Source organism: Nilaparvata lugens, chromosome X, assembly GCF_014356525.2.
Source record: "Nilaparvata lugens isolate BPH chromosome X, ASM1435652v1, whole genome shotgun sequence".
In the NCBI taxonomy this organism is placed as follows: domain Eukaryota; kingdom Metazoa; phylum Arthropoda; class Insecta; order Hemiptera; family Delphacidae; genus Nilaparvata; species Nilaparvata lugens.
The window spans coordinates 34033562-34055321 of NC_052518.1; the positions used below are offsets into that span (position 1 = coordinate 34033562).

The following is a 21760-nucleotide window of genomic DNA, read 5'->3' on the forward strand; positions in this document are numbered from 1 at the left end:
AATCTTTGCAACTGATCACCCCTTTCCGATAAAATTTTAGCTCATTTTCAAAGTCTCTTATCACATTCAAACACGTCATTATGTCCGCTTGCTCACTTTGCAAAATATTGTAGATTAAATCAGTTTGTGAGAATAACGGCGAAAATGTGTTTAGAAGAAACACAGTCTGAAAACTTTCAAGATATTGAATGAATCCCATGGCAGTGCATCTGTCTGCTCCTTCCCACTCATCATTTTCGTTCTCATTGATTCTATTGAAAAATTCTATAATCTCTTCTCTGTAAGTTTCAATAGTGTACACAAGTCGAGATGTGAAACACCACCTGGTGGGTGCAAAGGATGGTATTGACTTCTTCAAATATTGTTGAACCGCAAATGATCTTTTTGAAGAATGCGAGGAGAATGTTGATATCCCATTGAGAGTAGAGAAAAATACATTACACTCATGAATCTCATTCATCCCTTGTGATAGTACAAGGTTGAGAACATGTGCGTAGCAATGTGTGAAAAGGGCAGTAGAGTACACGTCTTGCACTTTTTTATGAAGACCAGTCAAAAGACCTGACAACAGCAGCGCCATCGTATGTTTGAACCACAAATTTATCAGCCAAGTTGTACGTTTCTACAGTTCTTTTAACATGAGCCAATAGTCCATCCGCGTAACGATCAGCACTAACATCCGTAAATCCAATGAACCGTTCCTCAACGCATCCATTTTCACGCACAAATCTAAGAATTGTAGACAGCTGCGATTTTTTTCTCACGTCAGGAGTTTCATCAAGCATTGTAGAAACAAAACTTGCGTTTTTTATCTCTCGTTGGATTTCTTCATTTACAATGTCACTTATAATTGTAATCAGCTCATTTTGAATATCACTAGATGTTCCTTTAAAAACTGTTGCAGTTTCAAAATGTTCAGAAATTGTAGGATCCCACGTTTTAAGAAGATTCAAAGTTTCAACATAATTCCCTTCATTCAAAGATTTTTCACTCTCGTCATGTCTACGGAATGGTAGCTCCTGCTTGGCAAGGAAACATGTAACATCAATCAACCGTTTTAAGACCTCTCGATTCTTATTCACTCTTTGATTATGAAGCGAATTGTTTACTTTCAAAGTTTTATCAATTCCTTCATCTACTCTCTGTCACCCGAAATTGTATAAATCCATGACACTCTGAAGATGACTCTCGGATTTTTCATGGGCTTTGGCTGATTTGGTTAAACCACCTAGATTATTGAATCCTTTCAAAACCCAAACATTCTTATCACGAGAAAACAGGGAACATGGCCAGCAAAATAGTCTATTTAAACTTTCACTTCCACAGAGCCATTCGTAATTGTCATAGTTCGAGGGTGTGAAATGTCTGGTGTATTTTCTCTTGTTGTCGGTAACTTCATTGGATAAATTTTTTAAAACAGTACAAGGGCGCCTATTTTCAATTAGTGATATTTTTTGTTCAAAAGTCAATGAACTAAAAGGTTTGTTTTTCAGTTGAACAATAATATCACTGGCCGCAGCTGCCATTTTAGACTAAAAGAAGAATTACACAACACTTTACATCATCTTTAGAAAATAAAGATTCTAAGAATTAACTTGAACCCGTATTATCAATGGCTCTATAAAGCTAGTTGAATTGAATCACTAATTAATGATAGATACAGTCTTAAGCTTAAGAACACTAGAAACTAATAGAAACAATAATTCAATAATTGAATAGAGAACAAACGGTGTTATTCAATCTAATAGTAATAAATAAGTTCCATTACTCAGTACTCAGTAGGCTAATTGAAATCCAAATAATTGGAGTCCACGCCGCGACACTAACCATTAACCGACACTAACCGCGTCCCACACACTACACTTGTTTATTGCTTTTATCTATCGAGTCTAGTTTAGATACAGTTTTGCAAACTAACACCCTATTATCAAACTGAATAATTATCAAAATATCAATAATTAAAAGGACCGGTTTCCGAGCTCGGGATTTAGCTGTTACTTTCAATAGACTCAGAAATTTGACTGTTCCAAGCGCTGCTTCTACGCCCCATTTTAACCCAAATTTCTGACTTCAGAGTTGAAAAGTCTAGATTTAGCTGAATATTAAGCTCGGAAACTGCCCTCAATTATAAAAATAAATTTGGTAAATTGAAATTAAATCATAATAATTTTTAATTCATTAACAGATTGCAAACAAAATAATTACATTCTATCATCATACGGTTTGCAACACTGGCGCAGAACAGTGGAATCGCAGAAAATAGCGATGTCTTCGACCGTTTACTACACCATCGTGAGAGGGAGAGTGGGAGAGGGATGATGCAGAAGAGTGGTGGTAACCAATGCTAAATAGCATTACTGGAATCGCATATTTTTGAGAATCACACTGAACGGATGGAACTGATGATGATGATGCACTAGTCTACTATTCAAACTTGGCGCGCTCGCTGAAAAACTATTAGCTTTTGGTTTCTTCACCTATTTTTGTATTTTTTCTAAATATTTCAATTCAATTAAATAATATACACATTACATCAACTTCTGTCCAGTCATCGGCGAATCCAAAGATGACCAGACGCCTCGCCTCTGGTGTTTTTCATAGACGATTGTGCGGAACACGGGTTACGTCTGCTCATTTACAGATAAATTATTTAGATAAGATGGGATGTATTAAGGAGTTTGGAGAGGAATAATTGTTAGTTCCACAACAAATAAAAACAACGTGTCTTACCTTTTAAGACAAGATTCAATCTGAGAAGGTTGAGGCAAGGCTACCGGAGGAGCAACAAAGACATAGGGAAATGTCGCAAGTAACTGTGCTGCTCTCAATCTGCAACAAATCCAAAGTAAATTTCATTTAATTTTTAAAAATGATTGAATTATTTGCATCATTTTAGATTTGGAGAAATACCGCATCAACAGTTCCACTTCTCTGTACATATACTCAATTGTATTCATGTTTAAATATATTTCGTTGTACATTACTGATTACGATCTTCAACAAAAAATATTAGATTTTCATTTGAATAATCAGGGGTGACCGGTTAAATATTATTTCGAAGACGTCACCGTTGTTGAAAGATCCAGCTGTTTCTAGAAGGCTACTATAATCTATCAATATTAATACATGAATATTAAATGAAGCTTTGCTCTCACATTTTGAGGACGTAATAAAATTTTCATAAGTTTGTTAATAGTTGATCTGTCGTTGGGATTTGAATAAGTGAAGGGTTTCAAAGCGGAAATTAGTAGCGCCCTAAATCCAAAAAGTCAATTTGGGAGTGACTCACTAGTGAGAGAGAGCAAACCTAGTTGCGGCGATGACTAGAGAAGATCTAAATTTAGACAGTGACGGAGAAAAAATGGTTCCTTCCTTTCTCTTTCCTTCGGCCTCTTTCACTCTCATGCATAAAAAAGTTTACAGTGAATAGTAAACAACGACCAAATGTTTTGAGAATGTAAAATGCTTGTTCAGAGTGATCATGAATTCATATCTGATATATGATATTACATAGTTAGTGCCGTAGGCCTACATAGTGATATCTGTCTTTCTCAAAAATACTACGAAGCAGCAATTTCCGTGGGCTGTGAATTTTTTCAACACCCACTTTCACAGGCAAAGTATGTCATAATGCATAAGGCCACAGTGCTACGATATTTTTCAAAGCAAGGGTCATTTGCACGAAAAACCAATAGAATTCAACCAGCGTAATATAACGAAATCGCAACGTTGTCCAATTTGTTCCCCTTGCATTAGATTTCCCCTGGCAATGGATTTGAATATCGAGCAACTGGCCGTACATCTTATTGGGACTGTAATTTCGAATATAATTTTTCCATACCTATCCGACAATACATCTATGTATTGTACGAAAATAACGAACAAAACAAATAAAGTACGGAAATGCTTTGCTAATAAAATGAATTTGGCGAAGAATTACACACTTCTCTACAAAAACCATATCATCAAGAGATGGCCAGCTCTCATGAAACAAAAAAAAAAGAGGGTGGGGAAACCCGAAAGAGGAGGTGAGGGGATGTTGTATCATTAATTTGAAAGCTAACAATTGTGAAATACCCACAAATGTGGGTAAATTACAAGCTCAAACTATCAATATCCCTGATAATACTGGTGATCGATTTCCTGCAATACAGATCGATAACATGTTTTTTATGAGACCAACTTGCCCAATTGAAGTTGAGGCAACTATTAAAAATCTAAAGAACAACTGCAGTCCTGGTATTGATGGTCTAGGTAATATTACGCTGAAGGAAATAGCCAATTTTATATCTCAACCTCTCGCTTTCATTTTTAATAGATGCTTTGAGGAGGGATATTTTCCCGAGCACCTCAAATCAGCCAAAATAAAACCTCTATTCAAACAAGGTGACCCGACTAATCCCTGTAATTATAGACCGATTAGTCTTATCAGCTACCTTGCTAAAATAATGGAGAAACTAATAGAGTCAAGAGTTATTTCTTTCTTGAATCTTAACAAAATAATCAACAAGAACCAATGCGGTTTCCAAAATGGTAAAAGTACATCTGACGCTCTGATAAAGTTCATCAATACTTTATCTGATAAAATAAACTCCAATAAGAAAACTATTGCGGTCTTCCTGGATATACGCAAAGCTTTTGATACAATACCTCATAATACTTTGTTCAATAAACTGGAGTCCTATGGTTTCAGAGGAGTCTCGCTTGAATTGTTCAAAAGCTATCTGAGTAATAGAACCCAGTCCCTAACCATAAATGATCAATCTAGTGTAACTAACTTAACTTCTTATGGTCTTCCTCAAGGTACTGTACTTTCTCCCATCCTTTTCATACTCTATGTAAATGACTTTTTAAATTTAAGACTTCTAAACTCAACTGTGATATCCTTTGCAGATGATACTGCAGCTATTTTTCACGGTAATTCATGGAACGAAGTTCATACCATAGCTGAAAATAATATGCTTTTAATTAAGAAGTGGTTAGATAAGAATACCTTAAGTTTAAATATTGAAAAAACTAATTACATAACTTTCTCTGCAAATAGAGTAGGACAGCCTAACGAGAATCAAGATTTGAGACTCCATTCTCAGTGCAATTTAAACTTGGGTAATTGTGATTGTCCCACCATTAAAAAAGTCAATAATACTAAGTATTTGGGAATTATAATTGATGGAAACCTTAAATGGGATGTTCATATTAAATACATAATGTAGAAAAATGAGATATTTATCTTTTAAATTTTACCAAGTTAACAGATTTCTTAATAAGAACCACCTGAAAATGATGTATCATGCTCTAGTCGAGTCAATTCTGCAGTATGGCATAGTTGTTTGGGGAGGCTGTTTCAACTGTCATATTGCTGAATTATTTGTAGCACAAAAACTGATAATTAAAACCATATTAAGCAAACCCAGGCTCTATCCAACGGATATGGTTTTTAGTGATTTTGAGGTCATGACTATACGTCAACTATACATAAAAACCGTAATTGAGTACTTAATAAAATATAGATCCGATTTTCCTCTCACAATAAACTCTACTCTTAATTATTATAATCTAAGGGCCACTGCTAACAAATATGTAACCTATAACACTAATATTGAATGTATAAGGAGGCAATTAATTTACATAGGTACTAAAATAATAAACCTCATTCCAAATCACTTTCTCATGGACAATAAGATCAGCGGAAAAATTAAACTGGATATAAAAAACTGGGCATACAGTAATTTCTTCTTCCATTTAGATAATATATGACTCGAGATTTCTGCTCCAGCATTGCTTTTTCATTAGTTTTCTTTTTTCAGTGGACTCGCTTACCTTTATTTTGAGTACCTATTCCTCTGTTTTCTTCCTTCCCCCCATTTCTCCCTTCCTTTTTTCCTTATTACTTCTCTTCTCTTCTTTGCCTGCCTATTACATGGGAAACCATAGTTGGCTAGGTACCTTCCTCTCTTTTTTTTTTCTCTTCTCCAACACACCCAAACACTAAGCCCATTGTTTTTTTTTTATATTTGTAAGATTTTATTGTGTTTTATTTGTTTCGTAAATCTTTGTAATTTGTTTTGTGTGTTTTTAATAAATTGAAAAAAAAAAATTATTATAAACGATCTTAAAAACTTCACACATAACGGGTGATCCAACCCTAAATTTATAAAACATTGAGACGGGAAAATAAATTTTCTACAGGTGGCAATGTTTGTGTCGGCCACAAATAACCTTCAGTGAAATGTATAGAGCAGCGTAGTATGCCCCCCCCCCTGGTTGAATGACCCCCTAGTTGAATCAGGCTCGTTTCAATCAACTCGGTTAATTTAAAATGTGTAGCTCAGAGGTGCAAACATTTCAATCAGATATAATAGGAATATTATTATAATAAAATTACAAATTAATTTATTAATATTATTAATTATTGATGGGTAGCACTGGCTGCTACAGTGATGACAGCTCGAAAACTTGTCCGTTCGATTTTGTTAATTATCATTTCTCTTTAAGTTTCTTTCTAATCAAGTGAGAGCTCTTATAAAGTGTAGAAGTTTTTATTCGCGTGTGTACATATAGTTTTGAGTGTGGAGTGCAAATGTCTGTTATTAGCACTAACTATCTCTTAATAACCTACAAATAATCGATGAAAAAGCCGGTTGGATGGAGCTGAAATGCTTTGATTGAACTTTGACCCACCTTCTAAGAACTTGACAAGTGGAATTGTCTCAGTTTTTTCTTTCCAATTGGCAATAGGGAGATTGCATCCTTGACGGCTCAGGCGTGGCTCATAGTAGATCTCCATTAAATCTGAACTGATTGTTTGTAAGTGAATTGAACAATAACTGATAGTGTATAAAGATATAGATAACGGTATTGCGACAAAGATACATCTCTGAATTGTTGCTTTTTCTCCTCGTGTTTCCTATGACAGGTTGATATGGTATCACGGCTCCACCTGTTGATCTGTTGATCACTGAATAACAACATTAATTGAATGATTCTGGACTCTTTATCAATAATTATCGTTGTTGACAACTGTAATAATTTCTCAATTTTCTAACTCAACTCTTTTTTCACTGACCTGCGCTATTGCTTTTCTGATTTCATTTTAAAATTGAACTATTCAAATGTCTTAAAATTTTCCTGTTACTTTCACTAGTCGTTCTACCCGTTCTGTGATATAAATATTGTCATTTATCTCATTTAGAAAGAGTATTGTTTCATATTATTCTGATTATAATGGCACCAAATAAATGCGGTATTTGTAACAAGATTATCAATGCACGTCACGAGAATTTGCATTGCGAGCTATGTTCAATAAGACATCATGTAAGCTGTCTCGATGTAAGTGAGGACGAATTGAAATTTATTCATGACTCAAGCTATAAATGTCAGCCCTGTATGACGAAATCAACTATTCGATTTCACGATAATACACCAATTAGATATTCTAGAAGCCTCCACTCGACAAAGAATTATCTTCCTGCTAATGAATCAAGCCTAAACGACGGTGATATCTCGCCTCATAATGATTCTATGAGTATGCTCGTTAGTTTGAAAGAGTTCTTTACTAGCAAATTTGATATTTTGGAGAAATCTAATATAAATCTACTATCTGCAATCAGAGCTGAGATGACTGCTGTAAAGTTGGATCTTGCCGCTGTGATAGAGGAAAACAAATTGTTGAAAGCTATAATAGAAAATAATAGATGTGGGGTGAATGAAGACATTGAAAACCCGTCTAGTGTTTCCAAGTTCTCTTCCTCAAATAAGGTGAAGCCTTCCAATAAGAATTCTGGTTCCACTAAGAAAACTGTTCTTGATGGAGAGAATAAAAATGCACCCACTCATAGCGCTCCACAACCACAACCTGTTCTAAATGGGCCAACCATCACTGACAACAACGTGCATGAATCTAATGCTCCGGGGACATCGGCCAATAGCTCTGATTGGTCCCTAATAGTTCGTAAATCCAGAGGCGGAGGGAGACGGACTGAGAAACAACTTGATAAGAGTGGCCCAAAGCCGGATAATTCATCCCCTCAAGATAGAAAACCTAGCAGACGGCCTGTTGTTCTCGGCTCCAGGAAAGGAACCAATGTGAGCATGAAGTTGAAAACCAGAGCTCTATTTGTTAGTCGCTTCACACCGGAAACTACTGAACAAGAAATATCCAAGTTGATTAGTGACTCAATCACCCTTGACTTCATCTCGTGTACTAAGCTGAAGTCAAAATTTCCCTCCTCGTACAGCTCCTTCCATATTCTGGTGTATGAAAGAAATTTCAAAGAGGTATGTCATCCTGATATCTGGCCAGAAGGTTCTATTATTGCCCCATTTTATGGCCCTCTCAAAAGCAATATAATTTATTCAAACCCGGTTAACCTAGCAAATGAGTTTGCTCTTGAATATAAAATTGTTGAAAAGAAACAGAATGAATTGGCAGTGGGGAAAGACTGCATCAATACTGATAATGAATGAACTTAATATCTATTACCAGAATGTCAGAGGTCTAAGAACGAAATCTTCTGAGTTCTTTGCCTCAGTGGTGAGCAACAGATTTAACATAGTGGCATTATCTGAAACTTGGCTTGGGGATGTCCATTCCAGCTCAAGCTTTTTCACTGAAGATTACAATGTGTTTCGTGCTGACAGGAAATATGACGAGGTTGGACAATCAAGAGGTGGTGGCGCACTACTTGCAGTGAATAAATGCTTTCCAACTATCAGAAGGCATGATTTGGAGCTGATACCTGAAGTTGTCTGGGTTCAAATTAAATTTCGTCAGAGTCACTTACCATTGGCATGTCACTATGTTCCTCCAAACTCACCTTTAGCAGCTTTTTCATCATACCTAGAGAGTGTTGGCAATAAACTCATTGATATATCTCATGATATTCTTATTCTAGGGGACTTCAATGCGGATGCTATACATTGGAACAATCTAACCTTCGTGTCAGGGGCACACTATTATCCTCTCAAAAGAGCGGAGGCAATAATGCAATTTGTTGAGGATGTCTGCTTGGAACAGTTTAATCACTCTCCAAATGAAGACCATGCACTTGATCTTGTATTGAGTAACATCAAAGACGTCCAGGTCTCATTCAGTGTTGATCCATTTGTGACACCTGACAACTATCACTGCCCCTTCTCGATCCTTCTGAGGGGGTTTAGAGCTGCTCCTCAGGCTCCTCGGGAGGCCAAATATGTGTTTGGCGGTGGTAACTATGAAAGGCTTTACAGTGAGATCAGAGATGCCTGCTGGGATACGGTCACCAATGTTAACAATCCAAATGAAGCTGCAGAAAAGCTGAATGACATAATGATTCGGGAAATGGATGTTTCTATTCCTAAACGTACACCAAGGAAACTCAAATACCCTTCCTGGTTCTCTTTTAGGCTGATAAAACTCATGAAGAGAAAAGGAGCTGCTCACAGAGTCTACAGAAGGAGTGGCCATATTTCACATTATGAAAAATTCTCTGTCCTGCGAAGAGATGTTAAAATTCAGATGGAAATTGATAGAGAAAGAAAGATTACAAAAGCGGAGTATGACCTTCAGAGTCAGCCTAAACGATTTTGGAAATATATCGAGGAGCATAGAACTGGATCTTGTGCAACATCTATTTCAATCAATGGATCAATTGTGGCTGACCCAGGCACCATTTGCAACAAGTTTGGAAAATACTTCGCTTCACTCTGTCAACAGTCATCTAATTCAGCATGCAATATTGCTACTGACCAATTTGCCTCTCTGTCCTTTGGAATTCCGATTGTTGACAAGGCTGATGTTTTGTCTGCTATTAAGGGCTTAAAGGGTGGATCAGCTATTGGAACAAGTGGAATCCCTAATTTTGTGGTCAAGGGTGTTGGACATTTGTTGTCTCCAGTTCTTGTCCATGTCTTCAATTTAAGCCTGGTTTCTGGAATTTTCCCTGAAGTTTGGAAGAAGGCAGCTGTGACACCTGTACCTAAGAAGGGAAATTCCAATGATGTCTCAAATTTTCGGCCAATCTCAGTTTTGGATCCTATTGCCAAAATTATGGAAATGATAGTTCATGGACAAATTTATCGGAATGTTGAGGGACGCATAAGTACACATCAGCATGGTTTTGTATCAGGCCGTTCAACAGTGACCAATTTGGCAAATTTTCTTTCAAGTGCTGGCCCTTGTGTTGAACAACGTGGGCAGGTTGATGTAATCTATCTTGATATGGAAAAAGCATTCAATAAGATGCCACATGATCATCTCATCAATAAACTGGCTGGTTTTGGATTTAACCATGCTCTCACAACATGGATTTCATCTTACCTCAACTGCAGGAAATTTCATGTAAGATACAACAGTTGCAAGTCTACTGAGTTTGAGTGCTTATCTGGTGTTCCCCAAGGCTCTAATCTTGGACCCCTGCTCTTCAATCTCTTCATAAATGATATAGTGGATGACCTAAAATGTGAAACTCTCCTGTATGCAGATGATCTGAGAGTCTTCTGGAATATAAACTCTAGTGAAGATCAACAACGTCTTCAGCAGGATATTGATCAGGTGATCAAATGGTCAAGGGAAAATTCAATGTCCATGAATACTAAAAAGACATTGGCAATGACATTCACCAGGAAAACTGTCCCACTTATAGCTACATACAAGATTGAAGGGGAAGATGTCAGAAGAGTGAACAGTGTTCAGGATCTGGAAGTTCAATTTGATCCCAAGCTACTGTTCACTTCACATGTGGAGAATGTTGTCGCCAAGGCTAGAAAGAAGCTTGGCATCATGAGGTGGATTTCGAGGGATTTCCAAAATGCCAATACATTGATGTGTCTCTACACAGCACTTGTGAGAAGCCATCTGGAATACGCCTCCGTGATCTGGAACCGGGATAGACTCTGCACATCTGTCATGCTGAAGGGGATACAGAGGAAATTCATTAAGTACTTGATGCGACGCTTCATTCCAGGATCAGAAGACTTATCCTACAGGGAGCTGTGCTTGGCCATAGGCTTGGAAAACTTGGAATGGCGGAGGAAGAAGATCGATGCCATGTTTATACATGCTTGCCTTCATGGTCAAATTACCGTTGGTGAACGTGGGATCGACTTGATTGAACCGACTTGACATTTAAGATGGTTTCATGTGTTCAAACCCATTATACGAAGCTATACATCGCCAGTAGAAAGAAGCATAGGAAGTGCAAATAAGCTTTCTGAAAGAATGGACTTTTTCGTGCCAGTGAAGGTCTTCAAAGCAAAGCTTAAGTCTCTTACAGAGTATATTTTTTAATGCTGGAAAAATTGCTATACTGATCATTTGCATGTCACAATTTCACGACACAAAGTTATTTGTTATTTTGAGCAACTCAAAGACATTTATATCAATGTACCTGAACTTTTTCTCTTTTCATTTTTGACTTGTGCAACTCACAAAGGCCTTGAGCTGTTATTCTGCACGTTAAGAACCTACTATTATTCTGTGTATTTAGGTGTGTTCTAACTTGTCTATTTGTACAAATAAAGATATTAATTATCATTGACGATAAAATTAGAAATATTATTGAATGAGATATCATGATAATTATTGTATTTCAGTCTACTTTTTTGAAATTTGAGGTAGTGCATGATGTAAAGAGCAAACCAATCATATTTTTCATTCATAACATTTCGAGTTCCAATCTAATTGAGAAATCTGGAAGAATGCTTTTAGAAAGCTATGAAGAACTGTAGAAAAACCTTCTAGCACCACCATTATCAAAGCTGAATTTGTGTATTGAGTTTTAAGACTTGCAAGTTCAGTCATTTCTGAAAGCATAGCAAAACCCTACTCCAAACGCAAAATAAAATATTAGGCATAAATTCAGAGTAGTATGCCAGTCTTCATAAGACAAAATTTTTCTAGACCTAAGCTGAATCTGCCTACTAAATTTGTACACATTCTGTCCAGTTCATGAAATCTCGAAAACGCTGAAAAACGCAGATTTTAGGCGAATCTTTGTCGTAATTTCCAAGCAACGTACCTGCCAAACTTTCGAATAGTCCAGTAGATTTTTAGTTCTGTTGATAGTTGAATGAGAGAATAAATTATGAGTGAGTGCGATTTTCATTTCTATTTACCAGTATATACATCATTTTAACGTGGTTCCAGATACTTGAGGAATAGAAAAGAAAAATATATTGTGAAATACGAGTTCAATTATTGCTTACCGAAATGCAAATGCATTTCCTCTATTGCGCAATAAAATATACCTCAGCTAATCCTTTAATGTAAGTTGATCCTATTTTTCCTATACAACTTCGTGAGAAACCAACAATCACTATTTTACGGAAATTCACTATTTTAACAGGTAGCCTATGTGACAACAATGATTTTACTACAATTTAACGTCAATACAGCAAATAAGGCTAGAAAAGTATTGAAAGTAAACAGTAGAAGTCGGAAGACTAGCTGTACATAGCGACTAGGGAAGGAATCTGGGAACGCAGCTGTAGGCAGGCGCTTGTTATTAAAATTCTTTCCGTATACTCAAATAGCCTGTTTTTTTATTTTCCGACTATTATATTGTTTGCTCTATCCAATAAATAAATAAATACTCCCTAACCTTTTAGGTTATGTTCATGACTAGACAGATTGAAATCTCGCAGCTCTGAGATACTCGTATATTCGTATCAAATTGAAACCAGGGCTGAACAATTGATCGGGCCCTAGGCGGAATTATGAAGTGTGGAGTGGACACCTCAAAAATATTACTTCTCTACAGCTCATTCAGAATTATATTTTTTGTAATGTGTTTTATTCAATATTGATTTCTACCAGTTACCAGAACATGACTTTCCCAATCGAGAGAGTAACACTATAATCAACATTTTAGAGAAAATGATTGATTAGTATCATTTTAATTATAATCTAAGTATACTTAGATTACCTCAACTTCTGATTATTCTGCCACTTCTTCCAAAACACCATCCGAATTTTATTAATAGGAACAAATGCCGTCCGGGTTGGTCTAGTGGTGAGTAGCGTAACCTTGTTCTGCTACCGATAACAATAACAAGCGAGTTGAAGAATAGTTAGAAACGCCTTGTGATAACTCTAGACTCCTGATTGATCGATAACTCTAAATTTATCAAGAAAATTGCAATGGATGACAAAATAACAATAATTTTTGACTCTGCCTACTCTTTGATTGCGCATCACTTCTCCACTGCCAGTTTGTAGATTCTGTTACTAATAGACGGCAGCAAATGTTGGGTAATATTTTCAACTCCACCAACTCTTTCCTTATCAGTCTACAGCCTGTAACCTATACCAATTCTACATTTTTCCAGAAGGTAGCTTCAGTTGCTAACTAATGCGTTCAAATAGAAGGGTTGTCGATTTTGTCAATTTACTTTTTGAATTAAAAATATAATTAATGGTTACCATTACCATTTTTATTAAATTACATTTGCCATTAATTATAAGTTAAATCCGCAGAGTATCTTGTGGACTGTTGATTAATATAAATTGATATTCTAAATAACTCGATTCTCTTAGAATTCAACATGCAATCGATGGTAGCAACATAACATCAGAAGAGAGAAAAACTTGAGCTTCACAATTAACTGTATCATATTCTCAAGTAAATGACAATGCAATTAATGTAAAATTAATTACTGTAATATACTATATGCTATTCCAAATTCCGGATAATGCACATACTATAAGCGAATGGAATGTAAAATATAATAATTACAAATTATTGACTGTTGCGAATAACTGCCAAACGTCATCAATTTGTATTTTTCCTAATTGAAGGTTCAATGAGGCTTGCTAAATTCACAAAATGTTCATTTTCAATTATACGTGCCCTGTTATATATTATTCAAAACATCTTGCATTGAAGGTAAAGGAGTGTGAATTGAGTTGCTGTTATATAACAATGAACGTATTCATTCTGGAAGGCTATAAATCTATTTTTTGCATTCCCAATCATTCAATGATGATGTGTTCATGTCATTGATGAATGAAATGAGAGATCAGCTGGGCTCCATTCTCCAAAGTGGAGATGACTTCAGTTGGGTTTACCTAAAGATGTTCTCATCAAGATCATGTGACGCTTAGGCAAGTGGATAAATATAAACAACCAGGAAAGTAAGTAATATAATATAAGAAAATATAAGTAAACCATCCAAAATATTGCAACAGTAGATAGAGACCAGATGTCTATGGATTGGAGAGTTATGAGAATAGCGTAGTTTCAGTCTCTTTCTTCGAAAAAATTGATAAATTAATCATCTTAGATTAATATTAAAACAATGAATGATACTTTGTGATCAATCAACTCATGATTACGCTTGATAATATATTGCGGTTTTTTCTCTTCATTCATCACTCAGTTATTAATAATTCCAGATTATTTATTTAATGTCCAATGATTCTCGAATGAAATTGAGAAAGAAAATTATCAATTTCAGTATGAACAATGGTGTATGGCGTTAGACCAGATAAACGATGAGTAGTAGATTTAAATAGTAAGATTTAATAGGTCTAACAGAGGTAAGCCTATATTTAAAAATCTGGCGAATTCCATTCATGGAAATAACATTAGTCATTTCCTGTTATCTCTTGATAGCACAAATAATGCAACTTCTACTTAAACAATGATCAATCCGTTGGATTTGAATATTTTATCTACGACCATGTTATAAACCTAACTTGAACAACATCAATCCCGCAACAGCTGTCTTTTCACAATGAAATTTCAAAACTTATATGATGTTGATAATATATTTTGATGACTTGAATCAAGCCATGGGTTATTTAGTGAAAAAGTAAGTGTTGTTGAAGTATTATGGATTATGGTGCTTTACTTTTGTCAGCTGATTGTCTGAAGCTTCAAGGCAAATCATTTTTCTTTCAAGTGAAAATTTGTAAATTAAATATGCACATATAAACCTCTATTTTAAATTAATGGGGTTCAGATTAAACGTTTTGGGTATATACCTCCTTTTTAATCCTTCAAATTGTATTTTTCAACTTACAAAATACAATATCAATTCACCTATTGTTATTGTGTTTACCATATAAACTACATTTATTTCTAACTTGTCAGCTGTGTGGTACCTAGTTTGTTAGTGGTTATAGATGAAAAACCAGTGGATACAAGTTTTATTCGGTCTATAAACCACTCGTGAGATATTAGACATTTAGATATTAGACTTGCTCGCTTTTATCCCAAGCTACATCTAACTTTTGCTATAGAGACCATCATAAATAGATGAATAAATAAATAATAAAAATAAAACTGTTGTATAAACTACTATTTCTCCTAATACGTTCTACAGTTACACATATTACACGCCGTACTATCTTGTACGTTTAATACAATATTATATGTTTTACCTAATAATTACCTTCATTTGAATACTACAGTCGAGTGTGTTTTTGAAAACTTTTTATTGTTTAAAGACTAATAATGAAATTATATTTCTGTAATAAATTTAATTACAGCTTTTTTCTCATTAAATCAACCTTTCTTGGTTCAAAATTCTCCCCTAAGTTCAGAAATAGAACATTTTTCCTTTGTTCTATTATTAGGATTATAACTTTCCTTATGAAGGAGCCTTCAGGCTTTTGGTTACGTTTTCAATGTTTCCTTGCAGAGTTTAAAAATTAATTGATTTTTCCGTAGTTAGAGATACCTCAAATAAGATTCTAAGACAAAACCTATGCATTGTATGCATGATGCATGACTGTAAATAAAACTTACTTGGAACTTGATCAGTAACAATAATACATTAGAAGCAATATTAGTGTTAAACTCATACGATCTTTCATAAACAGAAATGCTATGAATTTCACAGCTTTTTGAAATATGAAAAATTTAAGAAGGGGTGGGTTTTCTTGGAGCATGTGCTATTGTTACAATTACAATATTACCGTACGGTAAGAATTTTGAAAACTTGTTTTCATTTCTGTATTGACAGTTATTACTATAATTGTTTGATTCAAATGAATAACTTTTTCAAGAATATAGGCTAATATTCTAAAGTAATCATCAAATGAATTCCACTAGAGGCTATCTTTCAATTTCTCTAGTGCTGTTTCATGAGTCAGAATTTATCCTAAATTATATTAAATTAAAAGCAGGGAACCCGTGCTCCGCACGGATCTAATTAAAAACTTGACCTACTCAAATGTTGAAGAATTTAAAATAGGCCGATAACCATCTTCGGTAGTTCAGAAGTGACGATGCGTCATTAATGAATTTCCTTTTGCGTAATAGATAACTTATTGATGGAGGGGGGAGGTGGAGCCTCATACCTGTTCAGTGTATGCACAGATAAATGTGGTTTTCTTTATCGATTGATTGATTTGATTCTTGAATTGCTTTACTATACAAAAAATAAAATCATCAACTTATCAATAATTGACTTATATCACTATAATTATAAATCTTGGATTGATAATGAATCATCTAGACACCTAGCCTAAGTCCAGTTTCTAGGACATTTTTTTAAATCTATGAACGATTGAAGTCCACAAGTTTTTATACGAATGAAATACGGTAGGTAGGCCTACAGGAGGAAATGAGAACATTCTTAACAGACGCAAATTGGTTTCTACTGGCTAAGCTTACTGCAGTTGAATTTCAAATTACGTTAATTAACATATCAATTGGAAAATATATTGGAACGCAAACTTATTCAAGTGAGTTCATTTTTTTTAATTATCTGAATTATCAAATTTGAGCATAATCTACTTATTGGAGAAAATACTAGATTAGGCTATGAATCATAATTTATATACGGTTCATCACTAGTGCAACCTTTAATAGAAGAAAATAGGTAGTTTTATGAAAAGTTTAAAAATAGATAATTTTAGTGAGCTAACAGTAATAAGTAGGCTATAAGGTCTATGTATTTGAAGAGTTATTGAATAAAGCTATATTATAGAGAACCGCTTTTTGGAACGAATTTTTTAATGATTTTTCGAGAGGTGTCTGATGTAAACAAACACCTTTACCATTAAAAATATAAATAATAATTAAAGAAATGTAACAATGGTTTCTCGCTCAATCAAGAGTACCGTACAAGCGCAGAGGAATAGTAAAACTTGGCGACAAAATGTCATACAGAAGTACACAAACATGGCTGATGCTCCAGAACAGAGCAAGGAGGTAAAAAGACACATCTGTCACGAGAAAAGCAAACCATACCTGAATCACGTAGCACAATCCTCGCAATTTATCGGAAAACTTGACTTGTAGTCTAAAAATTATTGCTGATGTACTTTAAAAGTATCCAACAATAACACATAACACACGAAAAATCAATATCAAAACAACACTACAGACACAGCAACCACTTCACACCCAGCTCTTTACTTCTGCTAGACCCGCTCCGTCCCCTCCATTCGATTCGACGCGCGTCCCCCACTACCAACTGTGACGTCACACTACACACACATGCACACTGCACAGCTGCCTGCCTCTATGTTCATCATATCCAAAAACAAGACACAATTACTCGTTTAAATTAATACTATTATCTGTTGATTGATCATATTATTTATATTGCAAGAGTCTAATTTTGCGCATTCGATTGTCAACATTGCGCTCGAAATATGTGTTTGCCAAATGAATGAAGTGTGGGAATGTGTTCAAAGGCCGCATCTACCCGTGCCCTGTGACTGTGTGTGTAACCATATAAGGAGTCGCGCGCCCACCTTCAAGCATCACAACTAATTTCAATAAATTTATTCGCACATGATACCAAATGCAGCAATAAATGCTTCATTCATAATTTGGCTCGACTAAAAACAGTGCTACTGTACTAGATCAGTATTATGCGGTATGAGAATCAGAATGATATATATTATAATTTAGCCATAATCATAGAGGTGATATGTGTCAATTGCCGTAAACTATTATCATCGAATTGATAAGTTTGAGCGCTCAGCTTTCCTAGCATTGAAGAATGCATTTTTATTTATTTATAATTGAAGGAAAATGAAACCCAGCATACAAAAAATATTCAAAAAGTACAAGCACATAAGTAAAGATTAAACGAAAAAGTAAATCAATCATAATATGTTCAGTAAATAAAATAGTACGTCCTATAACATGCTAAACTTTCAAATTACTATGAAACAATAATATAGATTCTTTTAGGAATTCATGGCGTCTAATTCAGGTTATTAACCTTGATTCTTGCTTTGGAAACCCACCATAACTATTATAATCCACATTTGACATTTCCTAGAACACCGCCTTCTTGAAGAGTTCCTGCTTTTATTTATTACAAACCAGAATGTTTAAAGTTCCTCTCAGTCAGATAGGATTGCAGTACTGTATATATACGATATAGGTACTATATACGTAAATTGTTTTGCAATCGTTATAAGCTTATTAGTTTTAACTTCATTAACTTTTTTTCAAGTTATCATGAGAATAAAACCCATCTCAATGGGGGCATAGAACGGTCAAGAATGAACAACACCTCTCCTTCAACACCGGTGAATTGGAAAGCAATAACTGACAACCCATTTCAGTAGTAAATTAAAAATTCAGATCTCATTCCAAATCCCCCCCTCCTGGATACACAAATATCTAAAATTGTGAGATCGATGGCGTCATGTCATAAATAAAAACAAAAACCCTAATTGATCAAGATGAAAATGATCAATTTAACTCAAGCTTAGTTAACAGCATGTGAGGCCTTGCAGTAGCGGCTCCAGGTGGGTGGGTGGGGGCAAGAGCTCAGATTTTTATTTCTAACAGGATTCTATCAAAATAAATTAATGTTTTGAAAAATATTTATAATTTGAATATTATTTTTTGAATCATAAAATTAAATCCGCCCATTAAATAATATTATGTGATTACTGTGATTTCAGTAAATTCTAAAAATCCATGAGTGGAATAGAGAAAATGATTCCTACCATTTTTCAGTAAGCTTTAAGAATATGAATTTTTCTCAACTCCTCATGCTTGTTTTTCTCAACTCCTCATGAGTAACAAAATGACATTTTTCCGAAACATGAGGGCCATGGCCCTCCCCTCACAGATTTGTTTTTTTCAATTCTAATAACGGATTCTTTCCTTTATAGCCTATTAAGGGGCATGTCTAGGAAGGCTGTTCAAAAAGTGTAGTACTAGGTAAATTTAACTGATGAGATGGGGAACGGAGTGAAAAAGCATGCTGGCTCAAAAACATCGGTCTTCATAGCTCTACTCTCTCTCAATCGATGCGCTCTCTCACACATCAGTCTTCTCTTTCTAGAGAAAGAAGTTCATTACTTCAGTAGCACCACTATCACAATTGACACGCGCACTCACTCTCACATCAGTCTTCTATTCCTAGAAAAGTCCATTATTATTATTATATTATTATTATTATTATTATTATTATTATTATTATTATTATTATTATTATTATACACTGCATTGTCTACTCATTCTGCGGCTGCTCTTACATGACTGATCTGCTTTTGAGGTTTTGAGTAGCCTGGCTATTATAGATGGTATTCTATTGCTTCGACAGTGTCATCAAAGAACACTTCATTTGACTAATTCTTCTAAATCGACATACAAGTTCATTAATATAATATGAGTGCACTATCTATATAATAAAAGCGGAATGGCACTCACTCACTGACTGACTTACTCACTCACTCACTCGCAGAACTAAAAATCTACCGGACCAAAAACGTTCAAATTTGGTAGGTATGTTCAGTTGGCCCTTTAGAGGCGCACTAAGAAATCTTTTGGCGATATTTTAACTCTAAGGGTAGTTTTTAAGGGGTTAAAGTTCGTCTTTTAGCATGTATATTCTTCTTATTCCAATATCTTAAAATTATAATTGAAATATCCATACCATATGTTAATATAGAACTATAATCTAGAGAGATCACAGTTGTTCTGTTCCTCTTCGAAACAGTTGTTCTGTTAATTAAATTAAAATTTTTTTCAGATTGGCATTGAGTTGAGTTGACTTTGTTAGATTGGCACCAAGTTGAAGATTGAAATGCATTTATCAAGGACCTCCTAAATACCAATTTATCCAGTACCTCCTAAATACCTATTTAGGAGGTCCTGATTTATCGAGGAAAAATTGATTGGGTACTGCTACATCAATCAGAGCTATTCCTGGGAATATTATATTACTACTAGCCATCAGGCTTGCTTCGCTCGCCATATCCGTCAAGCCAGGGGGCTCCGCCCCCTGGACCCCCGACTGGATTGTCCAAGAATGCAAGAATGAGATCAGCAGGCTCGCTTCGCTCGCCTGCATTTTTCATTTGTGCATTTTTATCATATGTTAGGACGATCCAGTCGGGGGTACAGACTAAATGTCTGGCTAAACGGATATGGCGAGCGAAGCGAGCCTGACGACTAGTATTATATAGATACAGTAAGTGCTGAAGGCAGGTTTATGCATAGACAAATAAAAATCATGATTCTTCATTCTTGAGATTTAAATATATTTATTTTGATTCTAGATAGGAATTAATTTTTCCAGTAATAATATTGTTTGGAGTACAGGATCAAATATTTCAATGTATTTATGTATATTATCAGGGAAAATCACAAACAAAAAATGATTCCAATAATATAATAAATCAAATTGGTTTTTATTATCCATGATAACATGAAACAGCTGTTATATAGCTAAGGTGAACGTTATATTTTCGAGCTCAAAATTTAAGTGGTTTTATTCTTTATTTTGTGAATTTAAAGTTTTTTTCATGTTTTTACAAAAGTTTTACTATCAATCTATCAAAATTTAAAATTGTTTGTTTTATTCTAATCCATACTCTCAGATTGTGATTTGGTGTAGAAAATTGAAATGGACATAACCTATGTATAATATTTGCACAATTTGAAACTGAATTAGGAAAAATGAAAAAGTTTTGGGCAATAACCTGTTTTTTCTTTCCCGATCATTATATTGTTTGTGGTAATCTAATAAATAAATAAATAATTAACAGGGCACAAAAATTCAAATCATACAACAACGCTAAATATTATAACGCTACAATGATTCATAAGCATAGTTTTATTCAGAAGCAAAGTACTTGTGACTGTATTAGCACGATTCAGAACTGGGCTAATATACGGTAGCAAATATTACTAGAAGTACCTAATTCCTGATTCACCAAAACAAGTGCAGATCACCATGTACAACGGCCTGTAAACAACTGAACAATGGACAGTTGATAACTGTATATTTTTCTATTTTATAAACAATCGAATTCATTTCTGGTCAATTATGAATTTAATAGAATCTACCGCGCAGGCGCCAGCAGGCGCCTAAACCCAAAAAAAGTTATGATTCATATAATCATAATTTTATTCAGAAGCAAAGTATTTGTGATTCTGCACGATTCAGAAAACATTCCAAACAAGAAGATCGTCAGTCGTTACAATATTGACCCTATTGGAAACCCCCCCACACTACAATGACAAGGACGCAGTCTGTGCAATCTCCCCCCCCCCCACCACAACGTTACCACTCCTGGACAATGACAATGTACAGTGTCATACTGTACATTAGTTTTTGCATTTCACCTTTCTTCCAATTGAATACTTGTACCCTATTACCACTTCAAAGAAAGTAAATGTAAATTAAAAAAAAGTGAACAGAGAATTGGCTTATCTTGGAAATCTTGCAGTATACTAAAAGTATTTTTTTATTGCAGAAATTTTCGTTGAAGCATGAACTATCATTCATTCATATTATCCAATAACTTACTTTTTCTCGAGAATTTAGGAATGATTGGTTGTTTTCTAATTACAGT

The 21760-nt window shown here is 34.8% G+C and overlaps 1 protein-coding gene across 5 annotated transcripts in view; it reads right to left on the reverse strand.

The window, feature by feature from the left end:
* Nucleotides 1–17690, reverse strand: part of LOC111055929 (talin-1) — a 257646-nt gene extending 239956 nt beyond the window's left edge. For all 5 annotated transcript variants that reach the window (XR_005573348.1, XM_039443188.1, XM_039443187.1 and 2 more), the window contains exons 1-2: nt 17178–17690; nt 2731–2829 (exon numbers count right to left, since the gene is read on the reverse strand). The gene's annotated coding sequence lies outside the window, so the exon portion shown is untranslated. The remainder of the gene's footprint in view (nt 1–2730; nt 2830–17177) is intronic.
* Between the last annotated feature and the right edge of the window lie 4070 nt (nt 17691–21760).